We start from the raw sequence: 15,118 nt of genomic DNA on the forward strand, positions 1-15,118 counted from the left end.
TCTCCACTTGTATTAGTCTGCTTAGGCTGCCATAATAAAATACCAAAGGCTGGGTGACTTAAACAACAGAAATAAATTTTGTCACAGTTCTGGAGGTTAAAAGTCAAAGACCAAGGTGCCGAGAGAGAGAGAGAGAGAGAGAGAGAGAGAGAGAGAGAGAGAGAGAGAGCTCCCAGGTGTCTCTCCCTCTTCTTATAAAAACACCAGTCCTATCAGATGAGGGCCCTCCCCTTATGACATTGCTCACATTTAAATACCTCCTTAAGACTCTATCTCCAAACACAGTCACACTGGGGATTCCACTTCAAAATATAAATTCTGGAAGATACAATTCAGTCCTTACCAGCACTGTAGTCAGACACTGGATTCAAGTTCCTGTCAGCTCCATGGCTTCAGGCAAGCTGTCTCACTCCCTCAGCTGTAGTTTCCTATTCTGTAAAGAGGGAACAATAACACTGAACATCGAGGGGTCTTGGTGAGAATTCAATGAATAAATTGTAACACACCAAAATTTAGTGGAAAATAGGCGTATATCTAATAACCTTTGCCCTTAATTTATTTTAAAATTATTATAATGACTTCCTTCGGCCTTTTCTTTTCCAGTCTATATATAAAAAAAAACAAAAACCCTTTCTCATTTCATCACAAAGATGCTTGTCTAATATTTTCATATTTTCTTTGAGTGATTTAACAAATACTGTTTTCTTCTTGTGTGACATATGCTATGCTAGGCACAGGCTCTATGTACAGGGTTGCAGGAAACAGTCTCTGCTCTCATGCAGCTTACAGTCTAGATGGGGGAACTGACAACCAACCAATGAAAACACCAATCACATGCAATGACAAGTCAGCAGATAGGAGCAATTTTTAAAAAGGCAAATTTATTGTGGCAGCAAGGTCACGATTATATGGGAGGAGGGGACAGGGAAAGCTTCACTTTTAAGGTTCTTATTTTTTCTCCGAGACCTTTTTAAAGTCTTTACATTTCAACTAGTGTTTGGAAAATACAATCAATACAATACCTAAGGCTGAAATACCTCAAGTAAGTTAAAATGAATAAAATTAAAAATAAAAAGTCTGAGCATGTCTAGAATACATAAATCAGAACTAAAGCAGAAGAACTTTTGTTAGCAGAAGACCAATTGATTCACTCACAGACAGATCTGATTTTCAAAGAGGGGGTTAAAATTCAACGGTTTACATCAAAGAACAATAAGCAGAAAATAGGTACCTATTGGAAGAATTTTGTCATGTCAGAGAAAAGGCTGCAACAATCTACTAATACGAATAGTGCAATGAAAATTTACTATTCATTAAATAGTCACTATTCACATTTACTATTCATATTTACTATTATTGTACTAATGAATGGTACAATACATATTTAAATCATGCATATGTAATTTTAACTAGTAAAATTCTGTATTCGTAGAGAATTGTCAGTATGGAAGTAGGTGATATATGAAACATATTTATGAAGAATACTTTTAAAGTCCATACAAACATTCTTTGTACAGAAAACTTGACATGTTATTATGGACCACCTTATTAATGGACTAACTTATTAATGGACTGATGGATGATCTAACCAAAAGGCAGTCCAAAGTAAAGATGGTAGGATGTTCAAAAAAAGAAAAGAAGAGACAATTCATATTTAAAATGTAATCTAATGGCCCAATCAATACGATAAGGCTATTTTCAACTTGTTGGTTAATATCCATACTAACCACGCCTATTGATGAAAACAGAGACAATAATAGAAATATATGCTTATTGTACAATTGATGTGTTTCTATGTTTTTATCCATTTGGCTGTCAATCAGTGTAATAAAATCCCAGAGAAGTTGAAGAGATAGAGAAGTTATGGATTATTTGACATGGCCCTCTCAATTTATGTTTCAGGATATTGAATCTTAGACATGTAAGAGGCTCCCATGCCTTAGAGTCTGGACCTTCATACCCCAGAGTAAGTTCCTCCCCCCCTCAGATCGAAAGTCCCCTGACTTTCTATCCAAAGGTTAGGCATGAACCATGACAATCATCAGTGAAATATTTGTTATTTTGCCCAGCAGTCCTGACAAACAACATATATAATTGAATAATAGTAGATTTCCTAAGACCTAGGCTATTCATTCTTATCTTTATAAGCAATATAAGTGAACACTATGCTAATAGAATTGCACACATGTGAAAATCCAAGTAAATTTTGAACGGTTGCTGGAAAGTCTGAAATAAGAAGAAAAATGACTCTTTTTTAGAGAAAATAAGAAAAGCACTTGAGGTTAATACAGTTGTATTTCTAAAATAAATCTTCAAAAACACTGTCCCTGTAAATAAATCCCAAAAATCCCTGTAAGTAAAATATTAATGCACATTCTAGACAATGCACACAATTGAAGATAATTCAAACAGAATTTTTATAAAATTAGTATGAAATAGTTAATGGTTTATTCACCATTTTTCACTTAAAAACATATCATTAGCATTTTAATTACTATGTTTATGGTTGAAAAAAGTTTGCCAAAATTAATAACTATTTCTCTATTATTCAATTTTTAATATTCTTTCCCAATGTTTTTCTACACTTAAATAGATTTCTACACTTTAGAAAAATTGCAAAAAACATCGTAGCTTTTGCTTTGATTTAAATAATCTATGTTTTTCTTTTTAATTACAAAAGAGAATGCATGCTGAAGAAAAATTAAAATGTATAAAGGCATAAATAAAAATGTTGAAATCATACATATTCCCACAGCCCAGAATAATTACTATTAATATTTTGTCAAATGACTTTCCATTATTATGTGCATACATATATATGTTTATGCACACACATATAGCTTAATTATAAGAAATTTCAGTTTTTTGGTGAGGTTGTACCATAAACAAATATTTCCAAGTTAAAAAAATATTTCTAATAAATGAATTTTGCTCTTCTCACTTATTTCCAGACCTAACACCTCTGTCATGAAATCAAGCTTTCAAGAATTACAAATAGAAAATTTTGTATTATTAGATCTTATAGTCTACTTTGTGACTTGACAAGATCCTTACAAAGGATGCATATTTTCTTGCTAATGTTCTTTAAATTGAAGAATAAAAATTTGAACATCTGCATGAAATAAAAATTTAAATATACACACTATTTTCTCTTTAGTTCTTTTCATATAGTTCTTTATACTGAATATTTTGTACCTTATTTCTACAAATTATTTTAATTATTATGCAATGGGTATATGATAATCTCTCAATGACAATCCTAAATTAGATCTTTAGACTTTGTAAACTATATGAATAATTCTGGATAAGCATCCTTGAGTTAAACACTTGTCGAGTGGGTTTCTGTGCATTGGTACCTTCCTCATATAATGCATAATACATTTATTTTATTAATTAAACATTAACATTTCTTTGACATTAAACAAGTAGCATTCCTCTAAATAGCCACAATATTTATACAATTAACAAATGAAATTCGTAGATTTAACAAATTAAATTTCTTTATTGTCTGCAAAACTACTTAGTCAAATTCTTCAAAAAAATTAACTGAAGTTTAAATCAAGCACACCCATTTCTCTTAAACACCACAATTAAAAGAAAAAACACAAAATATATTATTACATAGAAAGAGGTTACAAACTTATTAATATCATGGATTTAAATGTTTATTTTCATCGTTTTAATTCCTCTTGCTAACATTTGCTCTTTATATTTTTCTGGAGTTACCTTCCTAATAATGCAGTAATTCTACCAGACACACACATAAAAAAGTAATACCATCTCAGACTAGCTGAGGTTGCAGAATCTGCGATACAAACCTGTTAATTCTTGGTTCGGTAGAAACTTGACTGCAAGGTCTGAGGTGATTCACACCTGAGCCTCTAGCTTTTAAGCAGTGTCTTGTTTTATAAGTAAGTTTCTAGCGCTACTTCATGGGACTTCTGAGTCTATGCCTTTCACATAAATTTTAATTTTATGAAGCTTGAGACCTCTGAAGTGTTGCTGTAAGTTTTCATTTTTGTATGACTGCCAGAACCAACTCTGTTTAGCCCCTATGTCATGTTGGCCTGGTCTGTCAGTATTGTTTCAAACTTACCCGTGCCTTATCAGTATTGCATCACCATGTTCATCACTGATGGGATGTTAGCTGTAGGGTTTCTGTAGATAACTTTTAACAAGTAGAAAAGGCTACCTTTGAATTTTGGATAGCTGAGAGTTTTTATTATAGATGAATATTGAATTGTATCAAATATTTTTACTCATTTATTGACATGACTGTATGGGTTTTTCTTTTTTATCCTGTTAATGATGTGTTTTACACTGCTCATGTTTTCACTGTTACATGGATATTGGATTTGTAGGATGAAACCAGTGTGGTGCTGCAGTCAGTTTGTACTGACTTATAAGTGTCAATTGTTCAATTTTTAGAAATTCTATTGGACATTTTTAAGTACATTATTAAATATTAAATTATATAAACAATAGACTATATTAGGAACAAAGAACTAAATACTTAAAACATAACTTCCTAATCGTTTTATTACATTTTACTATTACCTATGCTCTTGAGGTCATTTACATCTATTTTACCTGTATGATGGAAATATGATATAATAGCATGCTTCCCTATTCTAGTCCAGTGATGTCACATTGGTAGCTTAAACTCTCATGCTGCGAGTATATTTACACCATGAAAATAATTCTGCAAATGAAAGCTTGGTTTATTGTTTTAGTGCTCATCTATAGTCATGAAAGTGAGGGAGAAAAAGCTAATCATGCTGATTTAACTTAAAAGTGTGTGTGTTTGTAGCTATTATGTTATGAATAATACAAAAATTGATTAAATTATCCTCCAATATTTGAAAATCATTAGCTGATTCAGCAAAGAAATGCTCCTGTTATTGATGAATGAGGGAAGTCCTACTATTCATTTATTTTATTTAACTTTTGCCTTACTCATTAACATTTCAACCAAAATATCAACCAACATTCATGTTGAAATGCACTTACTCATATTAATCAACTGCAACCATAGGTGGTCTAAAAAAATAGTTCAGTAAAAGTCAATGAAAGAGTTTGATAAGACTAATTAGCTACATGGAGTTTAAAATTAAAAGTAATCTATACTTTATTATAATTTATAATTTATGTAGTAAATGTCCATTATATCAGCAAAATTGTAATGAACTTGTGCACATATACACAGAGAGCATACTTTTATTTTTCAATGTGGAGTTGTTAAATATTTACCAGCACACCACTGGATAAAACCCACTTCATCATTACATACGACATCATTATGTTCTTTTAACACAACGGGACTTGCCTGACTTTGGTATCAGACTTATTTTGGCCTAATGAAATGAACTGGAAATATTACCCCGTTTTATTTTTTCTCAAAGTCTAAGTGGCATTGTTATTAATTCTTCTGTAAATCTGTAATACAATTAACCTGTCAAGTAACTTGTGCCTAGATTTTTCTTTGTGGAAAAAATTTTTATTATGGATATAATGTCTATAATATATATCCATCTACTTAGATTTTACATATGTTATTGGGTCAGTGTTAATAAATATTTATCAAATAATTTGTCAATTTTATGGAAGTTTCCAGGTAATAGCATAAACTGGCTCATAATATTATTATCACTCATTGTCTTTAGTATTTGGAGTAGTATCATCTATTTCATTTATTTCTTGGGGGTAAATGTTGGAGGGCATCTTTTCTTATCTTGGTCACTTTTGGTTGGGATTTATCAATTTTATTAATCTTTTCAAAAAACAAGTGCTTGCCTTTGTTGATTTTCATTTTGTATGTCTGTATTCTATTTTATTGATTCCTGCTTTTACTCTTATTTATATCTCCTATCTACATTCCTTTCATTTATTTTTTCATTTCCAGTTTCTTGGGGTGAAAGCTTAACTCATTGTTTTAAACCTTGCTATTTTCTAATAGAAGCATTTACATCTTTACATTTTCTTCTAATCACAGCTTTAGCTAGTCCCATAAATTTCAATGTGGTATTTTCATTATCATTCAGTTTAAAATTGTTTTCAATTTCTATTGTGTAATCATCTTTGACCAATAAGTTATTCATAAATATGTTGTTTAATCCAAGTGCACTCAATATTTTGCCCAAAAACTACTAGCCAATAAATTTGTATCTTACTATTAATATCATCTCAATACTAAATAAATACTTACTTAATACTAAAGTAATAAGATAATTGCAATCTTGTTCAATTATCTAATTTTCTCAGACATTATTTATTTCAAATTTTTAGAAACTCTGTGAGAATTTTAAATACTCATTTTCAAGTCCAGAGATTTCAAATAGCAATTTGAGACATAAGGATTTATTGGGCAGTAGGAGATATATTATATCCAGGTATGGCATGCCTTACCTTTCAAGTTAAAGAGAACATATCTAAAATAACTCACAAGATATGCCATCTTCGAAGTACCATGTCATTTAATCCTCACATCAATCTACATTTATTGTTTCCCTCCTGTGAGTTTCATTTATTGTTTTCCTCCATTTTATTACCAAGAAAATTGAGATTTAGAGAAAAGAAATGACTTTCTCAAGTGATAGATAGTACGTGACAGAACCAGGACTTACACATGAGTCTTCCGATTAGTAGCTCTGTGCCACATACCTACTAACCATGTTGGAATAAGGGTTACTTGAAGTAATATGTATAAAGCAGAGCGCATTAATATGTGTAAAGAGTATGCATTAAAAATATGTGGAAGCTTTGTTGTTGTTTTTACAGGAATTCTGCCTTTTGTTTCTTCCAAAAAATGATTCTCTCCCAGATGGCCATAGAGATAAATGCCTCAAGCATTCAGGTTGTCATTTTACTTAAATCAATATATTTCAACTTTGTCAGGTGTAATGTTCCATTCTTTTTTTTTTTTTTTTTTTTTTTTTTTTTGTCTTTTTTCAAGTACAGTATCCACAAATAGAAATTCCAAGTGTCAATGAATCTCCTTTCGTGTTAATGACAGAGAACAATGGGAGGGAAAGCACAAGTGCATCTCTCAGTCAGCAGACAAGATCCTTCAATGTTTTTATTTGGCAGAAAAACTCAGTAAACTTTCTCCTAGCAAGAATAACCTCAGAAGAAATTTTATCTGCACAAGAGATTTATCTGCTCTGATAGGCCAGTGAGCAAAAGCAGCCCACTGACAGGGACTGAATTTTATATCCTCCCCACATTCATATTTGGAAGCCCTAACCCCTAAAGTGACTGCATTCAGAGATAGGGCCTTTAAGGAGTTAATTAAGATTAGACGAGGTCATAAGGGTGGGTCCCCAACCTAATTGGTATCCTTGTAAGAAGAGAAAGGGATACCAAAGCTGTGCGTGCACAAAGGGAAGACCATGTGGGGACACAGTGAGATGGGTTTATCTGCAAGCTAAGGAGAGAGGCCTCCGGAGAAACCAAACCTGCTAGCACCTTGGTCTTGGACTCCAGCCTCCAGAACTGTGAGAAAATAAAAATCTGTTGTTTAAGCCACGCAGTTTGTGGTATTTTGTTATGACAGTTGTAACAAGCTAATACACCCACCACAATCTAAAATACATTTGAAATTAATAAGGGAAAATATGTTGGTAGGATAAATTTACAAAATGGGTTCCCTGTTTTGGGGTTTCAATCCCCTGTCTTATAATTAATCTTGACAATGGATAAATCTTTTGACACAGCTCAATATAAAGATAATTTTGGCATAAAAATGTAGTAGGCAGGAACTTGGATTTGTGTTAAATTTAAATAATTCATATCGACAAAGTAGCATTTCATCCCAATTCCTCATATATATCAAAGCCTTGGCCATTATTATTTTTTTAAATCTTTAAGATTTATTGTTTTCAACATAGATTCTCAGGTGCAGAATTACTGATTGAAGGACAGGTACATTTGTCAAGCCTTGGGCATTACGGAATGCAGAGCTGTACAACCATTTAAACTGCTATAACAAAGGGAGGGTCATTAGGTAGAAAACGCTTTTCCTGGTAGCCAGTGCTGTTCTCTTTGTGTCCTGACCAGCAGGTGGCCTGGCCTAAGGCTTCTTGTCTTCCACACATTCTGTTCTCAAAGAGAGCAACCCTCTTTTGCAAAAGGCACAAACTAGCAGAATTAGGCGTCTTTGATGCACCTACTTCCTGTGGGTTGTATTTACCTAAGAAATTTTATGCACAGAAAGGAAAGAATGAAAAGGATATTCAGTTACAAGACAGAATGAGATTTGTGTTGTCACTTCCTTGTAAGTATCTTAAAACACAGCTGAATGGAGAAGGATTATGGGGCAGTAAAATACTGTTTAAAATATTCAGTGAATGAATAGCATGCAACATTTATCATAAAAATAACAGTGAGCCAAGAAAACAATTCCTGCACTGACTACAATTACATTTATTTTACCCTTACGACAGCTGTAATCAATCTGCTCATAAATGGTACTGTACTGGTCATAAACCTTTTTACTTTTTTGAATTTAAAAATACCTTCCTTTTATAAGAGGAGTAGTCATTTGTCACAAGAGTTTTGTTAACACTTGTAGTAGTTTTTCTAGAAAAAGTCATTGGGTTTAATCATCTAATTTGAAGTTCTCTTATGGTTAACGTAGTTTTGAAAGTCTAAAGCATGAATGTGTTGATTTTATTAATTAGGTCCAGAAAAGGACATCACTTTTGTTATAATATTCTAGTTTTCAGAGTCATATGTGTGTAAGGTATGGGAGTTATTTGGATTAGGTAGACTATTAGCCAACATAAAATAAGTAAAAAAAGTGGTGTGGTTTCTAATTTAAAAAAAAAAAGTACAGATCTAGAGTTAAAAACCTTGGATTCTGGTCCCCAAAGCAGTTACTACAACTAAATGGCATTAGAAAAGTCACTTCACTTCTTTGAATATTCTTCTTGGTCCGTATAATGGTTTCCAGGATTGTGGTGTTCATCTACTGTGAAAACTCATTATCAGTGTTTTCCACATAGGAGACAGCCTCAGTGACATGTTTGTTGAAGAAATGAAGTATATGCTGTTGAGGAACAAGTGGGTGATGGGGTCCACCCTGGACCACAAAGGTAGGCCTGCCTGGACATTTGGTGAGGCAGAGCCACCAGGAAACTTTGGCGTGTATGACCAAGAACTCTACAGAAAGAATTCCTCTCGGACGAAGGGAAAAGCAGGCTCTCGTGGCAGTGGGCTGACCTCTGAGTTGTCAGAGGAGGCCAAGTCTGATTTTATCCTGCCTGTCCCATCTTCGCTAAAGGGTGGCTATGTGGAAAAACGGAGACAAAAACATAAATAATGGTTCCTCTGAAACGCTTGTAAACATGTATAGGAGTGATGCTCGTTTGGACTAAATATGACACAGGTCCAATACAGAGAAAGACATTTTCCCCAATTCTGCATGGAAAATCGCATGGTTCCCATGCACTGATGGTTCCAGCAAAGACAGGGAGCTTAGTACACCCACAGTGCTGCCCACCCACAGCAACAAAGGAGCCGTGACACAGCCCAGTGAGACCACACGCCCCCGACACAGACATCATGTTCTCATGGTGAACTTCCAGCAGGAGACACCTTCACACCAGTTCAGACACACACATAAAACACTTCAGCCAATGCTCTTAGAAATAGCAATGGGTACAGAATACGTTACACAATGTCATTTTTCTGAAATTTTCCAATTCAGACTCTCAGAGAGCCAGGACAGGTGGTGGGAGGTGGGGGCAGGCAGGCATGTCCCACCTCAATAGAGCAAGTATGCTCAAGATGTCTGCTCCTCAAACTGTCTTCTGTGGAGCACTAATTTTCCAGAAATTATGATGGAAATTTTCAGAGAGTTTGCCAGAATGTTAAGAATCAGGGGAGTTTTGTTAGATACGAGGTATGATCAAAAGATACGGTGAATACTGCTGCCGAGTGCCATACAACAGAAAGGCAGGGATCTTCAATACACGAGTGGCAGGTCAAACCTTAGTAACAGTGTGTGACAAGTTTCAACTTGTTCAGTGGAGTCAGTTGGGTGTGAGCTACGGTTGCGAGAAGATGTGTTTTGAAGTGTGCCATGACTCGCAGATCACAAACAACATATGAAATTTTGTTTCAAAAAAGTGCTAAAGAAACACGTGAAATGTTCAAAGTAGTTTATGGTGATGCTGCAGTGACCAGACCTGGCACTGTGTGAATTGTGGCTTTCCCCCAAAGTCAAAATGATCATGAAAAGTTTTTAACTGATTCAGGACATCAAGGCAGCCATGACAGCTCAACTAAAGACACTCACAAAAGAGAAGTTCCAGAATTGCTTCAGAAAGTGGCAAGAACAATGAGATAAGTGTGTTCAAAGTGAGAGGGAGCATTTTGGGAGGGGAGGGTTTTAATGGCAATGTGTCTTTTACTGTAATCATTTTTTTTAAATTTAAACATTCACTGTATTTTTTTATCACATCTCATATACAAGAATTGGATGACAGATTCAGGAGAGCAGTACTACTGTACTGTGTTGACAAACATCCACAACTGGAATAACTGACAGAAAGATCACATACAGAATCAAATAATCACCTAAAGGATAGAGAGAACGTTGGAAGAATCAAGTACACAGCAGAAAGATCAATAACACCCTCCAAGAAAGATGCAAATATGCTGGCCTGCAAAGGTCTTACGAAAGCCTACACAGTTGCAGTTAATAGCACCTGAATGAATCAAGTTCACATCAGACTGTCCGAGAGCATACCTGTTCTCTCCTAAGCCTGGCCTGATATGTAAGCCTAGAGCATTCCAGGAAGGAGCCTTGTCTGGAAACATGATGGAGAGAGCCTTCCTCACCTGAGCCGACTGAACCTCATCAGTCTTGAGGTACACGGTGCACAGTATGGTACTACAGTGCCACACTCAATACTCTGGCTTGAAACAGCTTGTCATGTATGTTCGAGCATCCACAGCCTTACACAGCTTGATCTAATTATCTTCTTGAATGCTGGGCAGTCTCCCAGGCCTTTCTAGGAGACTCCAGCGATAGGACCTAACCTGCAATGAGACCTCAAATGGGAAAGTGGAAGTTCCGGAAGGAGGAAAAGCAACAGATCTTGGAAAGGAACTCATTAGGCCAATAACATTTAAAATTTTCTGTGAGCAGAAGAAAGACTTGAATTTTCAGATGAGAAGGGCTCAGTGAGTTGCAGGAAAGGCTCATCAGGAAAGGCACATGTTAATAACTACGTATATCCTGATAAAGGTTCTGAATTCCAATGAGGTATCTCAATGAGCTTCCATACAGAAGAAGCGGTTGTTTGCAAGGAAAAACAATGACATGTAGCATTGAACTTATCTGCAACACAGGGCATGAGACGGGAACTGATCATTTGTCAGTGTGAAAAGAAAAAAAAGGCCTGTGTAGATATGCAAGGATTCAAAGGCAATTACTAGACAAAGGATTCTAACCAAAAAAATTTAATCAGAACAGAAACCTCAAGGAAGGAGAAGACAACAAGAGTTGCCGATAGCATAACCTTTGAAATTAGGGGTATCCATATTTAACTAATTCCAGGCCATTGGGATACAAAATATCGAGATGCGCTCAAGTTCTGTGTCATCTCTTTCCAGAGGAAGTTATTTGCCCTGGGCCTCATCTTTCACTCTACTTGATGGCTAGGAAATGGTGAACATTAGAACAAACTTAAAAGATACATGGGGAGGATGAGAGAGTCACTAAACCAACCACAAGCTGATCACATGTCCACGGTTGAACAACGGTGTTTGATCCCCTGCATTTAAGTTCCTTTGAAAAAGCAGCTTAGTCTGACTAATATATTATGGTAGGTTGAATCATATGAAATTGCTGTTGTTCATTTAATAGTTGACGACCTTGGGAAAAAAAATGGCAATTTTATTTGGTTCAATCTAATAGTTTATATTTCATAGATCAGTTGAATTTCTGTATTGTAAACTGAAAGTCTCCCGGTACCTGTTTGTGCCCCACTATTTTCCTCCAGGCATAAATTATAAGGCCCTAAGTCAATCTTATTCTTTCACAACAGAAGGATTTCTCTATAAACAAAGAAATAAGTGACCAAGGAAAGTAATAGGAAGGAGTAATACTATGATTATATTATGCCAGAGGGTATGAAAGGAATAAGGCTTACAGGATTCTTTTCTTTCCCATATTTGCTTCCAGTGTAGGAGAGAGTGTGTTTTTTATAGGTATCTTTGTGTTGTCTGTTCTTTCTCTTTGTTCTGCTCATGTGAATTTTTATCCATGCATGCTTATTTTTCATTATGTGACATGCTCTTTTTTGTTTTGGAAATTTTGTGACAATTTTTGAAGCATAAAGTGAAGGTAGATTCCTCCAGAAAGTAATCACATTTGTTTCTGCCTGAAAGTTGGCAATACCAACCATTTTAATGATTAAAGAATCATTTAAAATTAAATTCTGGAGTTTAGCTGTGTCTGATAACACAGGTAGTATTAATTGGTGTTACAAATCTATGAGAGAGCTGGCATGTGGTTACAACTTCTCAGGAAGTTGCTTTTCCCTCTAGCTTGCCTCAGGGTTGAGGGAGATTTCTTTGCATTCATCTGGGATAAAGAGAGAAGGGAGTAGCTGAATTACTCTTCACCCTTATCCTGAGGATACAGCTTTTGGCTACTTCTGTTTCCAGGGCAGGGCTGCCCCTGGACTCCCCACTCTGGGCAGACCCTGAGCCTTGAATTCAGCCCTTTTTGTCCTAGTGAAGGTCTCAGAACTGAAGGTCAAGCTCACCTCATTGAACAAAGGCCTTCGGAATAAAAGTGGCTTCAGTCATTGACTTACTGTTCCAGGTTCTTACTTTTGGTTAGAAGTTGTCCTGAAAAGTCTTCATATTTAATTGAGTTACTTGATGCTTTTAGGAATTTTTAAAAAAACATATTTTACCCAGCATTTTTACTTGTTTTCAGTGGGATTGCTGGTTCAAATACCTTATTCATTCTTATTACAATTAAGGTTTTCAATAAATGTAAAAAATTGTTTTCAATTTTAAATTTGAGAAAGTATTGAGGGAGTTAGAGATGGATTTATTTGGCATATTGAGACTTACCCACTTCACTTGCCTCCATCCCTCTGCCCATTGTTTTATTTATATCTCTGATTCACACAGGGACAGATGAGCCAACTTGAAACATATCCTCAAAGTTCAATACTGTTTTCAGAATACAAATCCCGGTGTAGAATGCTAAAAACTCAATGGCTCTTGATTTACAGACATTTCATTTGATATTTGAATATCTCTGCTCTATAGCAAGACATTCCTTAGCTTGATAGCAAACTAAATTTCAAAAAATGTGTCCCCTATACATTTTGCTTGATATTAAAATCTTTCAAAGACAGGAATTTGACAAGATGTATGAGGTAATTATAATAGGAAGAATAATACAATGAGGAAATATCTCAAGCCGTAAATATCAAAGAAAATGAGGATCCTCTTCTCAAAAATACGTCGTACGAGTTAAATATTAGTCAATGATCAGGAATGCAAAACAACCCCAGTCTTTCTACGAGTACAATGTGAAGTTGTAGCATTTGCACGCCCTGTTTCTTTCCTTTCTCATTAGTTCTTCCTTTGGGAGAATTTACAAAAGAAATTCTTCGTACATGATGTCTCCTTCATGGACTCTTAAAAGTATTGGCACCATACACGCAGAAAGTACCATGAAGCATTCCTTTGTATTGTACACAGTTCCATGGGAAGGAACTTATGCAAATTATAGTCACAGACAAAACATATCCTGATGACATCATGATATCACTGAAAACTTTCCAACACTAAAAAAAAATTAAAAAAAATTTCTTCCATCCTTACCCTCCCCCACCAGTGGCAACAGGCACATCCAGCTGTTGTTTTTACAGCAGGGAGTCTGTTGAAGCACCACCCTAGGTTTGCTGGTCTCATCCTCCAGCATATTTTCAGAGTGCTAAAATCAGTTCCTCATGTTAGGGTCCAGGCTGGAGTTCTTTGTTCTATAACTCCTTTCTGATTAAGATTTTCAAGAAGTTATTAAAAATAATAAACCAAGAATTCAGGGCAAATGTTATTAAGGAATACACATATTCTTGCTTGCCATCCTGACAAAATACTAAACAGTTACAAGCTGTTATAAAAATGAATATATAATTAAAATCATAAGCCAAATAAATGAAAACCATTAAGAATTTCATCATAATAAGATATATCAAATTCAAAACAAGATTTTAAACTGATTTGGGTGGGGAAATTGGAAATGTCACACTTCCTAGCTTCATCCTTGTGAGTCTAAGCAGCAATTATTTTGGCCAATACAGATTTAAAAATGAATGCAATTATTTTCTGCTTAGAGGAAAATATCCCATCCAGTGCTATTGCTATCATTGTGCCTAGCTAGGAACAAAATCTTCACCACTTCGGCCCCAAATCCTGAAGAATATTAGTAGAAATGCACACAAATATTCTCTGATTATATGACCAGGTATTTGCTAATGTACCCTCCCAGGCAAAAAAGAAATTTCTGAGCTCCCCAGAGCATAGGCCACAATGCCAAACATAGTGTCCGATAGCTCCAGTTTGGCAATATTGTTACATAACAAATCACACACCCTACTTTGAATGTGTTGAATTATCAGAGAAATAGGAAAAATGTAGGTACATGTTATTTCACAGTAATCTTTTTGCATAAAGAAAACCTCAGGGGGAAATGTGAGTCTGTTGTTAAAAGATATTTTGAACTAAATATGTATTATATAACAGTTCTTTGGACTAAAATTAAGGAGGTGGGTGTCTATTCCAATCCCCTTAGTAGGCCATTTCTTTAAGTAACAGTCATAATGAGAACTTATGAACAACCTGTTGAAAGTGAGTTGGAAGATGATTGGTTTCAGAAATACGAAGAAAAATAAAAGCAAGGCTTAGCCTCTGATGTCCCTTGAGGCCTTCAGTCAATTTTCCTACCTTTTGTTTGATTTCTTTTTCTATACAACGAGAGTTAGAGCTGAACCGATGGTTTTCCAGTTCTTTCAGCCACACGACTATTATTCAGAGACCCCTGACAAAATGCTGTAACCCTAGCGCTGCTGTGGTTGAGGCAACGTCG

The 15,118-nt window shown here is 35.1% G+C and overlaps 1 long non-coding RNA gene across 2 annotated transcripts in view; it reads right to left on the minus strand.

Moving 5' to 3' along the window:
- LOC141572760 (uncharacterized) overlaps positions 1–15,118 on the minus strand; it is a 323,171-nt gene that overhangs the window by 50,172 nt on the left and 257,881 nt on the right. For both annotated transcript variants that reach the window (XR_012498226.1, XR_012498227.1), the window contains exon 3: positions 344–433. This is a non-coding gene — a long non-coding RNA (uncharacterized LOC141572760). The remainder of the gene's footprint in view (positions 1–343; positions 434–15,118) is intronic.

The sequence above is a fragment of the Rhinolophus sinicus genome, linkage group LG07 (genome assembly GCF_036562045.2).
Source record: "Rhinolophus sinicus isolate RSC01 linkage group LG07, ASM3656204v1, whole genome shotgun sequence".
Lineage (NCBI taxonomy): Eukaryota > Metazoa > Chordata > Mammalia > Chiroptera > Rhinolophidae > Rhinolophus > Rhinolophus sinicus.